This window comes from Drosophila miranda (genome assembly GCF_003369915.1).
Source record: "Drosophila miranda strain MSH22 chromosome Y unlocalized genomic scaffold, D.miranda_PacBio2.1 Contig_Y2_pilon, whole genome shotgun sequence".
Taxonomy (NCBI): domain Eukaryota; kingdom Metazoa; phylum Arthropoda; class Insecta; order Diptera; family Drosophilidae; genus Drosophila; species Drosophila miranda.
In genome coordinates this window covers 2812303-2831273 of record NW_022881614.1, presented here as the reverse complement: position 1 = coordinate 2831273, position 18971 = coordinate 2812303, and positions in this window count along the sequence as shown.

Sequence of the window (18971 nt, the reverse complement as noted above, 5' to 3'; positions counted from 1 at the left end):
TGGATCCACCGGTTGAGAAAGGAGGAGCTTGTCCAATGCGGCCACGCCTTCGGCGTGCGGCTGGAGGGCACAGTGGACGAAATGAGAAGAACATTTAAGGAGTGGATGAGGGAACACGAGGATGAGTCGGAGTGGGCCGATCTGATTGAGGTATGGGAGTGTCGGGTCACCCCGGGCGGACGACAAACAAGCCGCGTGCGAGCACCTGGCACCCCCACCCGGCGCAGCCGCGGCGGCGCTGTGGAGGTCCCCAGTCGACATACAGAGAGAATTGATCGCGAGTCTCTCAGTGCCAATACCGGAACGCTCGCACACAGGGACGCCTAGCAGGCCCCGCCACCAAGGAAGGGATCGAAGCTGAGAGACCGAAAGAGGGAGAACCGAACCAGCCACCATACGGCCAGCACACCTGGACTACGCTAGAGTGGCGAAACAGGTGAGAGAGTGGTCGTTCCGGTTCGACGGGACGACGAGGCCTCTCGAGTTCTTGGAGCAGGTCGAGTGGTCCGCCGAGACGTACGGTCTGGATCCGGATCTGATCCCAAGGGCGATGCCGGAGCTGCTAAAAGGGCGGGCGCTGATGTGGTTCGTGGCGAACAATCGACAGTGGAGAACGTGGAAAGAGTTCTCGTCCAGCTTCCAGGCTTACTTTCTGCCGCGAGGATATTTTGAGAAGTTGCTGCAGGAAGTGAGGATGCGGAAACAGAAATGGTCCGAGCCATTCAAAGAGTATATGGTAGAGATGCAGACACTTACGCGACCCCTGAAATGTCGCCAAGAGGAGCAAACAGAGCTGATTCGTGAGAATAGCACCGGTGCAAGGACCTCGACACCATGATGGAACTGGCAGACGAGTTCGAGGCGTTGGACAGGGACCGCCTAGAGTTCCAACAGGAGAATCCAACCGTGAAAGCCCGGGCAGCGAATCCCTTCCACAAGCCAGCCGAGACGACGGCATGTCGGCGATGCAAAGACGGCCCGCTGGACGGAGCAGCACGGGAGGAAAGGGGAGCGCGTGTCCTTATGCCGTGTCCTCAGGGACTTGGCAGCCCCCTGTTCTAAGTATGCCTTATCCGGGCAACGTGGATCTCTGCCCGGACGGACCGTACCCCTTCTCTGCAGCTCGTGGGAAAAGAATGGAAGAATTTAAAAACAAAAAAAATGAGTCTGGCACTCCCCAAATGCCAACAGGGAGCAATCCCAAACAGGGGAAGGCAGCGGCCCAATGGCCTGGCCCGACCCGCAAATCAGCAGGGAAAACCTGCGCGGCGGAAGATGCTAGGGAGAGCCCAAAGGGGTCCCATCCCGGTGTCGGGGTGGGTGGTGAATTGGCTCCCAAAATCGATACCTTGGCAGAGTGGCTATGCAATCCTGCGGCTGCTCTGCCTGCTGGTAAAGTGGCGGGTGATGAGTCACCATTTACTAGTGCCCAAGCCAAATCTTTTACATACGCCGACAGAAGGAGTGCTGGCAATATACTCCGTCGGCAGAACGCAAGCCAGATGTCCAGCCCGACGGACAAATGGATAAAGAAGGTTGAGTGGGCCTCGAAGGTGCGGCCGAACTTTGGCAAGGAAGCACCGAAGAAGGAAGCCCCTCAGCCAAAAAGGCAGCGCTCACAAGAGACTCCGGGGCCGACACCGAAGCGCTCCAGAGTGCTGCCTAACACATCATTCGCGCAGATTGCCAGAGAAAGGACGCTGATTGGCGTCCTGGACAAAGGCAGCGCGGACTCCCGGATACCTAGAAACCAGTGGAAGTGGGTGGAAGCGGCACTGGCCGACCGCTGCTTCGAGCTGCTGGAAAAGCAGCCTGGACCCCCCCCCCGTCTGCAAAGACATGGGCTGGTACCAGGGCTGCATAAAAATCGTAGCCTGTGAAGACGAGCGCTCCGTACAGCTGTACAAAGCAGCGGTAGCGCAAGTCGGGGAAGTCTACCCAGGGGCGAAGCTCGTCGCTGTAGACTGGAGCGAAGTGCCCAGTAGACCAAGGGCGAGAGTCTGGGTGCCCGCCTCCATGAAGGAGCCGGAGCGCATCCTAAAAATGTTGCAAAGATGCAACCCCCACCTCCCAACAGCAGATTGGAAGGTGGTCAAAGTTGAGACGACACAGGGCCCCACAAACCAGGCGGTGGTCGTCCTCAACAAAGAGTCGCTGGCCCCGATTGAGGCTGCCAAAGGCGAGCTAAATTTTGGGTTCAGCTCTGTGACCGTAAAGGTCTACAAGTCGGATGCGGCGGGCGAGGCACGTCCTGTCGACAAGCCAGTTGAGCAGGACGCTGCCTCGGAGATCGAAGCACCCGACGATCACACAGAGATAGACCCAGAGGGCTACTCCACCGATGGCACGCTGAGATGCGACTTCGAGGCGATGTGTTGCCACGAGGAAGTCGAGGACGATCCGGATGCCGACATTACAGTGGTGGAGAACACTAAGGATGTCCTTGAGGCTCCTTCAGATCAATCTCCACCACTGTAAGGTGGCATCCGCTGCTCTTATACTCCGCCTCGAAGAGAGCGGAGCAGACGTAGCCCTGATCCAGGAACCTTGGATAGTGGGAGACAAGGTTTGTGGACTAGGGTCGAAGGAGTACAAGATAATTGTAGCTCAACATGAAGGTAAAACCCGCACCTGCATTCTCGCCAGAAAGCACCTTAATATCTTTCTGCTCCATAACTATAGCGATAGCGACAACACGGCGGCAAGCCTAGAGCTGAAGGGGACACATCTAAGGCTGATGTCGTCCTACATGGCCCATGAGGGAAACGATCCTCCCAACGACCTGGTTCGCAAACTAGCCAGCGACAGCGAGAGGTCGGACATAGACCTATTAATAGGTTGCGATGCCAACGCTCACCACACTCAATGGGGGAGCTCGAACACAAATGTAAGGGGTGAGTCACTTTTCAGCTTCATCCTCAACTCAAATCTACTTATTTGTAATCGGGGCAACGACCCCACTTTTATAATTAAAAATCGACAGGAGGTTATTGACATCACCCTAGTGTCTTCCAACCTGTTAGACATAGTCAAGAGTTGGCAAGTCCTTGATGACCACTCTTTCTCTGACCACAAATACATCGAGACCACACTATCCCTCGAGTGTCCGAAACCTAAGGACTATATTAATCCCAGGAAAGCCAACTGGGAAAAATATAGCTCAGCCCTGGAGGACTTACTCCCCTCCAAAGCACCATCATGCCCTGACACAAAAGACGACCTAGATCGCCTAGTGAACAGGTTCACAGAGGCATGCAACAAAGCCTTCGCGGCAGCGTGCCCCTCTAGCAAACCTAGGGGGAAAAAGAAACCCCCCTGGTGGTCAAAACAAATAGACATCCTACGTAAAAGCTGCAGGACCCTCTTCAATAGGGCCAAAAGCGCGAACGAGGAGAGCCACTGGGCAGACTACAAAATCAGTCTGTCACTATATAAAAAGGAAACAAGGAAAGCAAAAAGGGCCTCTTGGCAAAAATTTTGCTCGGAAATTGAGGAAACGTCAGAGGCCGCAAGGCTTCGCAAGATTCTCTCAAAAACTAACCCCTCGGTAGGGTATCTTAAAAGGAATGACGGCACGTGGACTAACTCCAGTGAGGAGTCCCTGCAGATTCTACTAGACACACATTTTCCAGGGTGCACAACCATCGAGACGGCACATCTTCCAGGAGAGGGACCGGTAACCTCGATGGATCACATCCTCACAAAAGGTAACATAAGCTGGGCAATAAACAGCTTCAACCCGTTCAAATCGCCAGGCCCAGACCAGGTAATCCCGGCCCAACTTCAGAAGGCCGGGGATACGGCCATCAACTGGCTACAAGGTATCTTCAGGAAGATACTGGCTGTGGGTACAATCCCGCGAACATGGCTTAAGGCAAAGATAGTCTTCATTCCCAAAGCTGGGAAAGCCTCGCACTCAGCTGCAAAAGACTTTAGACCAATCAGCCTATCGTCCTTCCTTCTCAAAACCTTTGAGAGACTCGTCGGGCTGCAACTGAGGACAACTATACACCCTCAGTTGCTGTCAGGCGCACAGCATGCCTACCGGAAAGGAAAATCCACGGAAACGGCTCTTCATGAAGTGATCTCAGCGGTAGAGAAATCTCTGCATCACAAAGAGTACTCACTCATAGCCTTTCTCGATATTGAGGGAGCTTTCAACAACGTTGTACCGGGCGCCATTACAGAAGCCCTGACTTACCTGGGGGTGGACCGTCACTTGGTGATGCTCATTGATCAATTGCTCACATGCAGGACGGTGACATCATCGATGGGATCGTCCGCCCAGTCAAGGTATGTCAACAGAGGCACCCCGCAAGGTGGTGTCCTGTCTCCTCTTCTGTGGAACATAGCAGTCAACAAGATTCTATGTGACCTAGAAGGGGGGGCTGCAATGTCGTGGCCTATGCGGACGACGTTGCGATTATCTTCTCGGGGAAATACCCCCAAACACTGTGCGACTTAATGTCCACAAAGCTAGCGCAACTGTCGGATTGGACAGAATCGCGCGGTCTGGGAGTAAATCCCTCAAAAACGGAACTCGTACTATTCACAAATAAATACAAGGTCCCGCCCCTCAACCCTCCAATACTACAAGGATGCAGGCTCTCCTTTAGCGACAGTGCCAGTTACTTAGGGTTGGTAATTGACAAGAAGCTTAGCTGGAACCTGAATGTCAAAGACAGAGTGAAGAAGGCAATGACTGCACTCTACACATGCAAAAAAGCTATTGGGCTAAGATGGGGTATGAACCCAAGCATAGTCCAATGGATATATCAAGCTATAGTTAGACCAATACTACTCTACGGAGTTACGGTGTGGTGGCCGGCCCTATCAAAAAGGGCGATCACCAAGCAACTGGGCAAAGTCCAGCGGACTGCCGCCCTATGCATCAGCGGAGCTCTTCGCACCACCCCAAATGATGCGCTAAATGCCATCCTATGCCTACAGAGCCTTGACCTCGCAGGAAAGGAACGGGCAGAAGCAGCAGCAATACGTCTAAGAGACTCAGATCAATGGGTGACTCAGTGCATAGGTCACTCAGCCATTCCAAGAGAGTACACAGACACTCCCTTCGACACAATCATCCCTCACAGAGACGAATGGCTCGAGGGACTCCCAGGCCCAGATGGGGCCATAAACATCTTCACAGATGGATCAAAGCTGGACGACAGAGTCGGAGGGGGAATCTACTCTGAACAGCTAAGCATAAGGCATTCCTTCAGACTCCCAGATCATTGCAGTGTCTTTCAAGCGGAAGTCATAGCAATCAGGGAGGCTCTAGACTGCCTACAAGCGGCTGCCGTCACGGCAACCAAGCTAAACATTTATAGCGACAGCCAGGCTGCGATCAAATCGCTGAGCGCGATTTCCTCGAACTCGGCCACCGTGGCAGACTGCCGCAAATCTCTGCACGAGATGGCTCAGCAATTTGCTATTAGCCTGATTTGGGTCCCGGGCCACCGGGACATCGAGGGCAACTGTATAGCGGACGAGCTGGCCAGATCTGGCACTACAATCCCCCTTCTCCAAGACAAGGAGGATATCTGTATGCCAATGGCCACCTGTAAGCTCATTATAAGGGAGCAATACAAGCGACTAAACAACGATATGTGGCAAACAGTGCCACGATGTCGCACAACTCGGCAAACATGGCCGACCATGGACATGAAGCGCACCTCCGAGCTCCTCAAGTTAAGCAGGAAAAGGTGCAGCGTGGTCACACGTTCCCTCACGGGACACTGGCTAATAGGCACCCACGCTAACAGGCTGGGGGCCCCACATAACGATTTTTGTCGCAGCTGTAGAGACGAGGAAGAGGAGGAGACAGTGGAACATCTGTTCTGCTCCTGCCCAGCTCTCAGCAGAAGAAGGCTACAGCACCTGGGCTCAGCCTTTCTACACGACATCTCAGAGATGTCCAAACTATGTCCCAGGAGGATAGCGAACTTTGTGAGAGCATCTGGCTGGGATAATTGCTGACAGGAAGTCTCACAACGCAGGAAGGAAATGATCCTATGCGGTATCACAACGGGCCGAAACCGGCCTAAGTGTGACGGGTTCCGAGCGAGCCCGGCAGCCGCCTCAACCTAACCTAACCTAACCTTATGCCGACACCGACCAACGGCAATATCGAGAACGGATATGTCAAGAATCTGGCCCAGGCGTGCCGTAGGTGTGGGAGCGCGGATCATTGGAGCCGGGAGTGCAACGGCCGACCTCTCACCTACTGCTGGAGATGCGGAAAAGTGGGCATCTCGGCATGGCAGTGCTGCAGGAAGACGGGAAACGCCCCGCGACCCACGCCGCGGAGGGCCGTGCCAGGGTCGCAAGAAACGGTCCCTCAAGCCTAGTCGGCAGGCTGACCAGCGAGGAGGAACAGTTATCCGCAGTAGTGGAGGTCGCGGGTGAGGGTGAGGTTGGCGGATGGCCATAGCCAGGAGGTCACGTGCCAGATTGAAACGAAGGTATGCTTTGGGAACAAGGAGATCCCAATGGTGCTACTCGTATTGCCGGGTGTGATTGATGAGTTAGTGTTGGGATGGGATTTTCTCCGCGCGGTCGGGGCAGTGGTGAGGTCACAGGGTAGTGATCCCTGCCCAAGATCGGGAACGAGGAGACCAGGAGGAAAGACTGTCCGTGGCGAAGGCCGAAGCTGGAGACACGGCTCCGGAGTCCGACAACGGAACGGACACGACCCTAAGAGTGGCCGCCAGAGGGGTGTCAGCGGGCATGAGGCAGAATGAGGGGGCGAGGGAAGAGCCGGTGGAGGACTTCCTAGCCCGAGAGTTGGAGGCATTTTCCAAGATCGAGGGGGTGTCTAATGTGGCGGTGCACACAATCACCATGAGTGACCCGCAACCGATTAAGCAAAGATATTACCCGAAGAACCCCAAAATGCAGGCCGAGATTAACCAGAAAGTGGACGAACTATTAGAAATGGGATGCATAGAGCCGTCAAAGAGCCCCTACAGTTCGCCTATAGTGATGGTAAAGAAGAAAAATGGCAAATGGAGATTGTGCGTGGACTTTCGTCAAGTTAACGCGAGATCAGTAAAGGACGCGTACCCAATGCCCAGGATCGATTACATCCTCGATCAACTGCGGGAAGCGAAATTCATAAGTAGCCTAGATCTGAAGGATGGACATTGGCAGATCCCCCTGGCCGAGAGCAGCCGGCCGATCACGGCGTTCACGGTGCCCGGAAAGGGGCTATACCAATGGAAGGTGATGCCGTTTGGGTTACACTCCGCGTCGGCCACCTTTCAACGGGCGTTAGACCAAGTGATTGGGCCAGAAATGATGCCGCACGCGTTCGCGTACCAGGATGTCATAGTGGTCATCGGGCGAACAGAGGAAGAACACCGAAGAAACCTGAAAGAGGTGTTTCGACGGCTGCGCTTGGCTAACCTGCGGCTGAACGCAGACAAGTGCGAGTTCTTTAGGAAAGAGCTGCGGTATCTGGGCCACAAGGTGACCGGCGAGGGATATGTACAGACCCCGAGAAAGTCGCAGCCATAGCCGAACTGAAACCGCCGACAAATGTCAAGGAGCTGAGACAGTACTTGGGAGTGGCCTCATGGTACCGGAGGTTCGTGCCCGACTTCGCCACCCTCGTGCAGCCCCTGACCGGGCTCCTCAAGAAGAATATGGAATGGGTCTGGACACAAGAACGTCAAGAAGCGTTCGAGGAGGTGAAAAGACGACTAGTGGCGGACCCCGTGCTGGCGTGTCCCGACTTCTCGAAGAAGTTCATTCTGCAGACAGACGCCAGTGATTACGGGCTGGGAGCGATTCTCACGCAGGAGACGGAAAGGGGCGAACGGGTAATATCATATGCTAGCAGGACGCTAAATGGACCCGAAAGGAACTATTCGGCGACCGAGAAAAAATGTCTGGCCATTGTATGGGCCATCCGCCGGTTGAGGCCATACTTGGAAGGATATCGCTTCAAGGTGGTCACGGACCACATGGCTCTGAAATGGCTAAATAGCATAGAAAGTCCGTCGGGAAGAGTGGCGAGATGGGCATTAGAGCTACAGCAGTACGACTTTGAAGTCGCGTACAGGAAAGGACAGCTCAACGTGGTAGCCGACGCACTCTCCCGACAACCGGTGGAGGTGCGAGGTCGTCGGATAAGAAATGAGGAGGGAACACAACCAGTAGGCGAGCCGCCCTGCAAGTGGTTAGAGGGCATGGTAGAAAAGATCAGAAAAGAATCCCCGAAGTACCCCGACTATGTGGAGAAGGGGGAAACTTGTACCGGCACATTCCTCACCGGGCAGGGAGCGAAGAAGTCGCCTCGTGGAAGTTATGTGTGCCGAAATATGCCCGAGAAAGGGTTTTAAAGGAAAGCCACGATAGCCCGGAAGCAGGCCACGCCGGCGGAAGGAGAACCGCGGCACGGGTGTCGGCAAGATAGTACTGGCCAGGGATGTACAGGGACGTGAGGGCCTACGTGCGGAAGTGCGAACTATGTCTTCGTTTTAAGCCAAGTCAGCTACAAGCGGCAGGAGAAATGTTGACACAGGTGCCGGAAGAACCATGGGCAACGGTATGCGCGGATTTTGTGGGTCCTCTGCCGAGGTCGAAACATGGGAACTCGATGCTGTTGGTGCTGGTGGATCGATTCTCCAAGTGGACCGAGTTGGTGCCGCTGAGGAAGGCCACAGCAGAGGCACTAATAAAGGCCTGTCGAGAGCGCATAATAGCCCGTTTTGGGGCGCCCAAAGTCTTCATTACGGACAATGGGGTGCAGTTTGCAAGCAGGGCATTTACAAGATTCCTGGATGTAGTGTATTGACACTCAGACTTAAGCACGCGTTGTCTTCAAGATTCTCTTTTATTCTATATCCCTTGGATGGTGTGACCGTATATAGATATTAATATAATACCTAACACGCCTCTCCTTAGATGTTTAATATACATGTCATTTACAAATCTATTTTCTTATAACAATTTGATTTGTGTACTTAATCTAATTAGCGTATATAAAATTTATGTGATTTCGTATTTTTCTTTCTTCTTAATCTGTTTAGTATTTGTTTCAGTGTTTAATTTGTACATAATTTGATTTCATAATTCCTTTCTTTATATTATTTTATTGTTAAATACGCTTTACTACCTTCCCTGCCTCACGTGGTCTCAACTCTCTCCTGGTGGGTGTTGGTTGAGAAACTATTTGTTCATTGTTGGTTTTGGAATTGTCATCTACTGAACAATTGCTTTCGACATCAGGTGTTTTCGCATTAGGCGATGTATGATTGTTAGTGCTTTGGTTTCTAATTTGATCCAGGTGACGTTTTATTTCTCTGTTATTGTTCGCCAAAATACAACAATACGAACGCGGGCCCAGTTGTTGTTTTACAGTTGCCTGAGTCCAGCTTGCTTTGTTAGGATTTTTGTAGTCCCTAACCATAACTTTTTGACCCTTTAAAAATTCTGTGCTTCGTCTACCTTTGTGATTTACAACACACTCAGTCTGTTTTTTATTTATTATGCTTTCGACCGTAGGTGGTTTTAACAACGAAAATCTTGTTTTTAGTGTACGACCAAAAAATAATTTAGCAGGACATTCGCCCGTAGTACAATGAATCGTATTTCGGTAATCGATCAAAAATCTATTTAAAATTGTATTAAAATCTTGTCTTTCATTAGCCTTTATGTTTGCATATAGTGATTTCTTAACAGTCTTTACAAAATTTTCTGCTTGACCATTAGTCGCTGGATGTCCTGGAGCAGTAAAAATGTGATTAACACCATTGTTTTTCATAAACGTTTTAAAATCATCAGAAGTAAACTGTCGTCCATTGTCACTAACTAACACGTCTGGTAAACCATATCGACAAAATACTTCTCTAAGCTTGTTGATAGTAAACAATGAAGTTATTTCCTTCGTTTTGAATACTTCTGCCCATTTTGTATAAGAATCTATAATAACCAATAAATGAAAACCTCTAATTGGTCCTGCAAAGTCTATGTGTACTCGACTCCAAGTCTTTCCTGTGGATTTCCACGGTATTAACAGACTCTTTTCTGGACTTGATTGTAGTTCCTGACAAGGAATACAATCTCGAATTAATTTCTCAATTTCAGAATCCATGCAAGGCCACCACACATAAGAACGTGCTAACATTTTGGTTTTTACTATTCCCAAATGCGATGCATGAAATTCTGCTAAAATAGCTTGTCTCAGTTTGGTTGGAATTACTACTCTGTGTCCCCATAAGATACAATTATATTCCACTGAAAGTTCATTTGTTTTAGAGATGTAGGCAGAAAACTCGCTGCCTTTTAATCTTGTCTTCGAACCAGTGTTAATTGCCTCACAAACTTTTGATAATATTGGGTCACGTCGTGTTTCACGAGCTATTTCTTTGAAGCTAATTTTGAACACCTTTTCGGACTGTATAAAATGTATGTAATTATAGTCTTCGTTTGGTACAGCCGTTTCCCATTGAGGCATTCTTGAGAGTCCATCTGCTATATTTAAGGTCCCCTTTATGTGTTCAACTGTATATTGAAAACCTGACAAAGTCAGTGCCCATCTTTGCATTCGTGCAGAGGCCATCAATGGAAGTCCTTTCAGGTCTCCAAATATGCTTAGTAATGGTTTGTGATCTGTTCGAAGGATGAACTTGTTTCCTAAAAGATACTGTCTTAATTTACTCACACAGAACACTATAGCCAGGGCCTCTTTCTCGATTGTACTGTAATTATGCTCGCTTTTGGATAATGCTCTTGATACAAATGCTATTGGTTTGATATCTTCATTGCATTTATGTGATAAAACACCTGAAACTGCATGACTGCTAGCATCAGTCGTTAATACTAACGGTTGATCTGGGTTGTAGTGAACTAAAACTTGTTCAGAAGTTACTTCTTTCTTTACCACTTCATATGCACTCTGACATTCGCGTGTCCAATTAAATTTTGTATTTTTCTTTAATAATGCATATAAAGGACTCATTATCTGAGCGAAATTATTGATAAACTTTGAATAATAATTTACCATGCCTATGAAAGCTCTAAGCTGTGATACGTTTTCCGGAGCCGGTGCAAACAATACACTCGCAACTCTATCATTGTTTTTGCTCAGTCCTATCCTGTCAATTGAAAATCCTAGGTAACAAATTTTGGATTTAAAGAACTCACATTTCTTGTCATTTAATTTAAGTCCAACTGATTTCAGTTTTCTAAGTACAGCTTTTAGGTTTGAAATATGTTCTTGAAGATCTCGTCCTGTAACTGTTATGTCATCTTGATAAACCACAACTCCTCGCATACCCTGAAACAACCCTTCCATTGTTTTTTGAAAAATAGCTGCTGCAGTTTTTATACCAAATGGTAAGCGTTTAACTTTCAATAGTCCAATATGTGTGCTCCAAGTACACAAATTTTGAGATTGCTCATCTAAATTTAGCTGATTGTAAGCATTTGACAGGTCAAGTTTTGAATACAGTGTACCCCATTCAAGCGCTGCAAAAATGTCGTCTATTCGAGGTAGTGGATACTTTACGTCGACTAAAGACCGGTTTAATGTAACCTTATAGTCACCACAAATTCGTATGTCACCGTTTGGTTTTAAAATCGGTACCAAAGGTGTTGCCCATTCAGAACTAACAACTTGCTCTAAAATTCCATCATCTATGAATTTTCGTAACTGCACTTCAATCTTTTCTTTCCATGCTAATGGTACTGACCTAGGCTTGAAAAATATTGGTTTTGCATCTTCTTTTAATAGTAACGATATCGTATTCGTAGTATATGAACCTAAACGAGGCTCAAAAACTTCAGCAAACTCCGATTTAATCTGTTCTGTAATTACAGAATTTGGTTCATTTACGTACACATTGTTCACCTGCATTAACTCAAAATTAAAAGCTCTCAAAAATTTTCTACCTAGCAAAGGTGGACTCACTGCATTGGTTACAACAACAACAATTTGTTTTTTTAGACCTCGATATTCGATCGTTGCATCGTACTCACCAATAACTTTGATTGAATCTCCATTGTAATCTACATATGGAACTAGACATTTTCTAAGTGGTCTGCTGGTATTTAAGCTTTCGTAAAATGTTTTTGGAACCAATGTGCACGGTGCACCAGTGTCGCAAGCAATTTTCGTTATGTTTCCATCAATTTTTACAGGTAAATAATATACTCCATTAGTTGAGGTTGTATCAACGCTATAGATAGAAAAGTTATAATTATCATTATCAAAATTATTATCAGAATAGGTGTCATGTTTTGTTTGAGATACATAATTTACGGATTTTTTTGATTTATTTTTACAAATGCTCGCCAAGTGACCTGTTTTTCCACAGCTGTGACATTTGCATGCCTTATACTTGCAATTGTTTGAGTTATGATTTCGCCAGCCACAGTGTGTGCATGGCTGCTGCTTCTTTTCTCTGCCAGCGTCGCAGTCGTTTTCGCCGTCGCCGTCACCGTCGCTTCTGCCGCCTCTGTAACTCACGTTTCGGTTGCCCTTGAAATGACTTCTGCCGTTGCTCTTTGCTTGATCTCTGTTCTCGCCTCTTTGCCTCTGCCATTGACTAGTCCCGTTCTTTTGATGCATGTAGTTGACGTTGTGTTCTGTCTTCCTTGTGCTGATCTTCGTCTCCATGATCATCGCCTTCTTGAGTGCATCTGCCAGAGTTAGATTTTCGTCTTCTTCACATATTCTTTCATATATAGGGTTGGGAAGGCTCGTCACAAGGTGGGTTAATACAAACGCTTCCAGATTTGAGCCAAATTTGCATTCCAATGCCAATTGTTTAACTCGAGCATACCACTCCGCTACAGTCTCATCTTCACTTTTTGTGGACATGTGAAATTTTTTTCTTTCTCTGAATATGAGTGTAGGTGGTGTGTAGTGTGTTTTTAAAATTTCACATAATTCTTTGTATGCTTTTGATACGGGTGATACCGGATTGCACAAACTATGTAGTACAGTGTAAGCCGCTGTACCGATCGAGTTCAACAAAACTGCCTTTTTTGTGTTTTCCTCTTTCACATTCAATTCGCACAAATGTATGTCGAATTTTTCCTTCCAAATGCAGAACGTTTCTTGGTGTGGCGAAAACTCAGCAATTGTTGCCATTTGATAGAATGTTGGTGCTTCATTTTTCGTCATGTTGCTATTCATATATTATATGCACTTTTAACATGTGTATGTATATTAATACGTTTTATTTTATGCTCGTCGCCAATTATGTAGTGTATTGACACTCAGACTTAAGCACGCGTTGTCTTCAAGATTCTCTTTTATTCTATATCCCTTGGATGGTGTGACCGTATATAGATATTAATATAATACCTAACACTGGAGCAGCTAGGAGTTCGCCACCAGTTTACGGCGCCATACACGCCGCAAGAGAATCCGACAGAGCGAACGAACAGAACGGTAAAGACCATGATAGCTCAGTTCACCGAGGGTGATCAAAGGTGTTGGGATGAAAAATGGCCGGAGCTAATGCTGGCCATGAATTCGGGAGTGTCGGATACAACGGGATATTCACCGGCGTTCGTGGTGCAAGGAAGGGAACCCCGGCTGCCAAAGGCCCTATATGACGAGGAGACGGTAGGCACGGGACAAGGCACAGAGACGCCGGATGAAAATGCGAAGAAATTAAAGGAGCTGTTTCAGTTGGTTCGACGCAACTTGGAAAGGGCAGCCCAGGATCAGGCCAGGCATTACAACCTGAGAAGAAGACCGTGGAGACCCAAAGTGGGAGAGGTCGTGTGGGCCAAACAGCACCACCTTTCCAATGCAGCGGAGGGATTCGCCGCGAAGCTGGCACCAAGGTACGATGGGCCATACCAGATAGAGGACTTTATATCCCCGGTTATCTGCAACCTAAGAAAGGAGGGCGACAGGAAGAAGAGAACGGCTCACTTACGAGATCTGAAACCCCAACCCGAGGAGCGAGAGACACAGGGGTGAAGGAGAATGGCTGTAATAGGTCGCCCTAAAGGGTCACGCAGGACCAGGAACGGTAGAGTGCCACGCAGGACACTGGGGAAGGGTGCCGCGCAGGACACTCACGAGACTCGTCAGCACGCAGGGTGATGGACTTGTGCACTTAGATTTAAAAAAACGAGGTGAAACGTTGTGAGTTGCTGCGGACACCGCAACTTTACAGTTATACCCGATACTTAGTCAGTATGGCTCTCCTCCGGCAGACGCCGCTAATATTAAACGACACGACAAAGAGTGCGTGCGAGAGAGACAGAAAATCAGTCTGAGCGTGACGTCGGGCGCTGCTTAGCCAGTGAAAATTGATTTGTTCCTTTTGGGTATAAAAATGATCCGATCTGATCCAGATTCAGCAGTCTGATAGATATGGTCATTATCTATGATTCTGCGTTTTTAGTTTTCTCGTATCCTCAATGTTGTGGATGCAACAGATTTTCGTCCTTTGTGGGGGCGGAAGGGGGTGGGGCGAAATTCTGAGATATACGTTTTATAGTGAGATCTAACAGAAGTGCGGATAACAAATTTGGTTACTCTAGCCTTAATAGTCTCTGAGAGTTATGGAGGCCCCAGATTTTCGTCCTTTGCGGGGGCGGAAGGAGGTGTGGCGAAATTTGGACACGAAACGGTCAAGGTCCGATACCACAGGAGTGTGGATACCAAATTTGGTTGCTCTGGCTCTTATAGGTTCTGAGATCCTTGAACTCATATTTTACAATTGACAAAACCGACCATGAAACCTGTGTGTTAGAGAGAGACAGAGCGAGAAAGAATGAAATTGTTTTCTTGATTCTGGCTATAATCATTATACGATATGGTTCAGATTTTGCACTGTAGAAGATATGGTCATCCTCACCGATTCTGCGTTTTTGGTTTTATCGTATCTTTAAAATGTGGATGCCACAGATTTTCGTCCTTTGTGGGGGTGGAAGTGGGCGGGGCGAAGTTTTGAAATATTTTTGTAGCAGTGACATATCACAGAAGTCTGGATCCAAAACAACGTTGCTCTAGCTCTTATAGTCTTTGAGCACTAGGCGCTGAAGGGGACGGACAGACGGACAGACAGAAAGGGCTCAATCGACTCGGCTATTGATGCTGATCAAGAATATATATACTTTATGGGGTCGGAAACGATTCCTTCTGGACGTTACACACATCCATTTTCACCACAAATTTAATAAACCCCAATACTCATTTTGAGTATCGGGTATAAAAAAAAGGGATAAGGCGAAATCGGATAGAGAGCGGAGAGCGCGACGGCACTCACACAACCAGGGGAAAGATGCCGTTAGAGAGCGCGGCCGGCAGAGAGATGAGGCTGAGGGCCATGAGTACAAACGCAACAACCGTTAGAACCAGGCAAGAGAGACCGAAACACGGAGCACCGGCACCGGTAGAGGGAACGATTGGCAATGCAACGCGTGTATATAGGCGGGTGGAAAACGGAACAGCGAACACTTGAAGGTAATTATCACCAGAAAGAACGCAAGAAAAAGTAGCAAGCATAAAAGATGGAGATGAAACGCGGGCTCAACCACGAGGATGGCAGGAAGAAGATGGAGGATATTAGGGCCTTCCTGAAGGAGCAACAGGCGATCGTGGGAGAAGGGGGCTATCGCGCCGGTACTTCTCGTCAGCGACGGGCGTCTTTGCTCTCGCGTAGCGACGAGGAGGATGGGTGCGATGGCTCCCAGTTCCTTCAACTGCTGGCCTCGCCGTTGGTGTCACCGGCGCCGTCGGGGCACGACTCGGTGTCGCCGACGGTGTCATCGGATGAGGGCGCCGAGGAGGGCGACGACGAGGTCCTATGCACCGACGGCCCGCGCGAGTTACCGATAACGGTACCGCGACACCCCCACCTAAACCCCCTCGGGCCATGGCAATGTTCCACTGAACGACTATGTCATTCAACCCGGACATTGTAATGTCCAGCTCAACACTTTGACCACTTTGACTGTTGCAACATTCTACATACCGCGGCACAAACAACCGCCTACACATCTTAACATGAACAACATCGAAACTGGAACCCGACATCCGGCATAATGCCGACTCGGCGGTTTCACATACGCTAGCCCGTTGCAACATTTTATACTTATGTATGCCTTATGTACTAAACTCAAAGCCTCTGCGAAGGCTTCCTAAGAACATAATTAATAAACTCAGAACACTTCAATTTGGAACTCAAACCCGAACAGTCATACTTTATTCAACAGATTTTCGTCCTTTGTGGGGGCGGAAGGGGGTGGGGCGAAATTCTGAGATATGCGTTTTATAGTGAGATCTAACAGAAGTGCGGATAACAAATTTGGTTACTCTAGCCTTAATAGTCTCTGAGATTTATGGATGCCCCAGATTTTCGTCCTTTGCGGGGGCGGAAGGGGGTGTGGCGAAATTTGGACACGAAACGGTCAAGGTCCGATATCACAGGAGTGTGGATACCAAATTTGGTTGCTCTGGCTCTTATAGGTTCTGAGATCCTTGAACTCATATTTTACAATTGACAAAACCGACCATGAAACCTGTGTGTTAGAGAGAGACAGAGCGAGAAAGAATGAAATTGTTTTCTTGATTCTGGCTATAATCATTATACGATATGGTTCAGATTTTGCACTGTAGAAGATATGGTCATCCTCACCGATTCTGCGTTTTTGGTTTTATCGTATCTTTAAAATGTGGATGCCACAGATTTTCGTCCTTTGTGGGGGTGGAAGTGGGCGGGGCGAAGTTTTGAAATATTTTTGTAGCAGTGACATATCACAGAAGTCTGGATCCAAAACAACGTTGCTCTAGCTCTTATAGTCTTTGAGCACTAGGCGCTGAAGGGGACGGACAGACGGACAGACAGAAAGGGCTCAATCGACTCGGCTATTGATGCTGATCAAGAATATATATACTTTATGGGGTCGGAAACGATTCCTTCTGGACGTTACACACATCCATTTTCACCACAAATTTAATATACCCCAATACTCATTTTGAGTATCGGGTATAAAAAAAGGGATAAGGCGAAATCGGATAGAGAGCGGAGAGCGCGACGGCACTCACACAACCAGGGGAAAGATGCCGTTAGAGAGCGCGGCCGGCAGAGAGATGAGGCTGAGGGCCATGAGTACAAACGCAACAACCGTTAGAACCAGGCAAGAGAGACCGAAACACGGAGCACCGGCACCGGTAGAGGGAACGATTGGCAATGCAACGCGTGTATATAGGCGGGTGGAAAACGGAACAGCGAACACTTGAAGGTAATTATCACCAGAAAGAACGCAAGAAAAAGTAGCAAGCATAAAAGATGGAGATGAAACGCGGGCTCAACCACGAGGATGGCAGGAAGAAGATGGAGGATATTAGGGCCTTCCTGAAGGAGCAACAGGCGATCGTGGGAGAAGGGGGCTATCGCGCCGGTACTTCTCGTCAGCGACGGGCGTCTTTGCTCTCGCGTAGCGACTAGGAGGATGGGTGCGATGGCTCCCAGTTCCTTCAACTGCTGGCCTCGCCGTTGGTGTCACCGGCGCCGTCGGGGCACGACTCGGTGTCGCCGACGGTGTCATCGGATGAGGGCGCCGAGGAGGGCGACGACGAGGTCCTATGCACCGACGGCCCGCGCGAGTTACCGATAACGGTACCGCGACACCCCCACCTAAACCCCCTCGGGCCATGGCAATGTTCCACTGAACGACTATGTCATTCAACCCGGACATTGTAATGTCCAGCTCAACACTTTGACCACTTTGACTGTTGCAACATTCTACATACCGCGGCACAAACAACCGCCTACACATCTTAACATGATCCGGCATAATGCCGACTCGGCGGTTTCACATACGCTAGCCCGTTGCAACATTTTATACTTATGTATGCCTTATGTACTAAACTCAAAGCCTCTGCGAAGGCTTCCTAAGAACATAATTAATAAACTCAGAACACTTCAATTTGGAACTCAAACCCGAACAGTCATACTTTATTCAAACTCAAACACCAATCTTTGGAAAAGACAGAAATATAAACCCATACAAGAACAACCAGGACCATCAACAAGAAGCAGAAGGACGAACTGGTAACTGGCGCAGCCGGACTAAGAACCGAGGATCGCAGGATGATCTCCTACATTGGATTAATATTAGCAATGTAAAGCAGGTGAGCACCCAGTGGCAACGTTATGAGTGAAAGAAAAGGAAACTATAAAGAAATTTAAAAGACAAATAATAAATCTTATAATGCATAAAGTGGTGTGTGACAATAAAAGAAAGAAAAATAATATACAAATGTGGCGGCACTATCCGAAAGGCAAATGCCGAGCACCGCTGTTGTGCAGAAAAACTTAAATATATATATACATATACACGTACCCCCGTGCAAAACAAAATCTAGTGCAGATCATTGCCGTGGGTACCGGAAGAAATTAACTAATCTGTGTAACTGTGCAACAAATCTAGTGCAGATCATTGCCGTTATACTAATTAATACATTAAATAATATGCAACAAAACATATACATACATCCACATATACAAGGACCACTGTGCAAAAATCTAGTGCAGATCATTGCCGTGTGTACCGAAAAAAATTTTTGTTCTTTAACTAATCTGTGTAATTGTGCAACAAATCTAGTGCAGATCATTGCCGTTATACTAATTAATACGTTAAATAGTATGCAACAAAATATATACATACATCCACATATACACGTACCACTGTGCAAAAATCTAGTGCAGATCATTGCCGTGTGTACCGAGGAAAAATTAACTACTCTGTGTAACTGTGCAACAAATCTAGTGCAGATCATTGCCGTTATACTAATTAATACGTTAAATAATATGCAACAAAACATATACATACATCCACATATACAAGGACCACTGTGCAAAAATCTAGTGCAGATCATTGCCGTGGGTACCGGAAGAAATTAACTAATCTGTGTAACTGTGCAACAAATCTAGTGCAGATCATTGCCGTTATACTAATTAATACATTAAATAATATGCAACAAAACA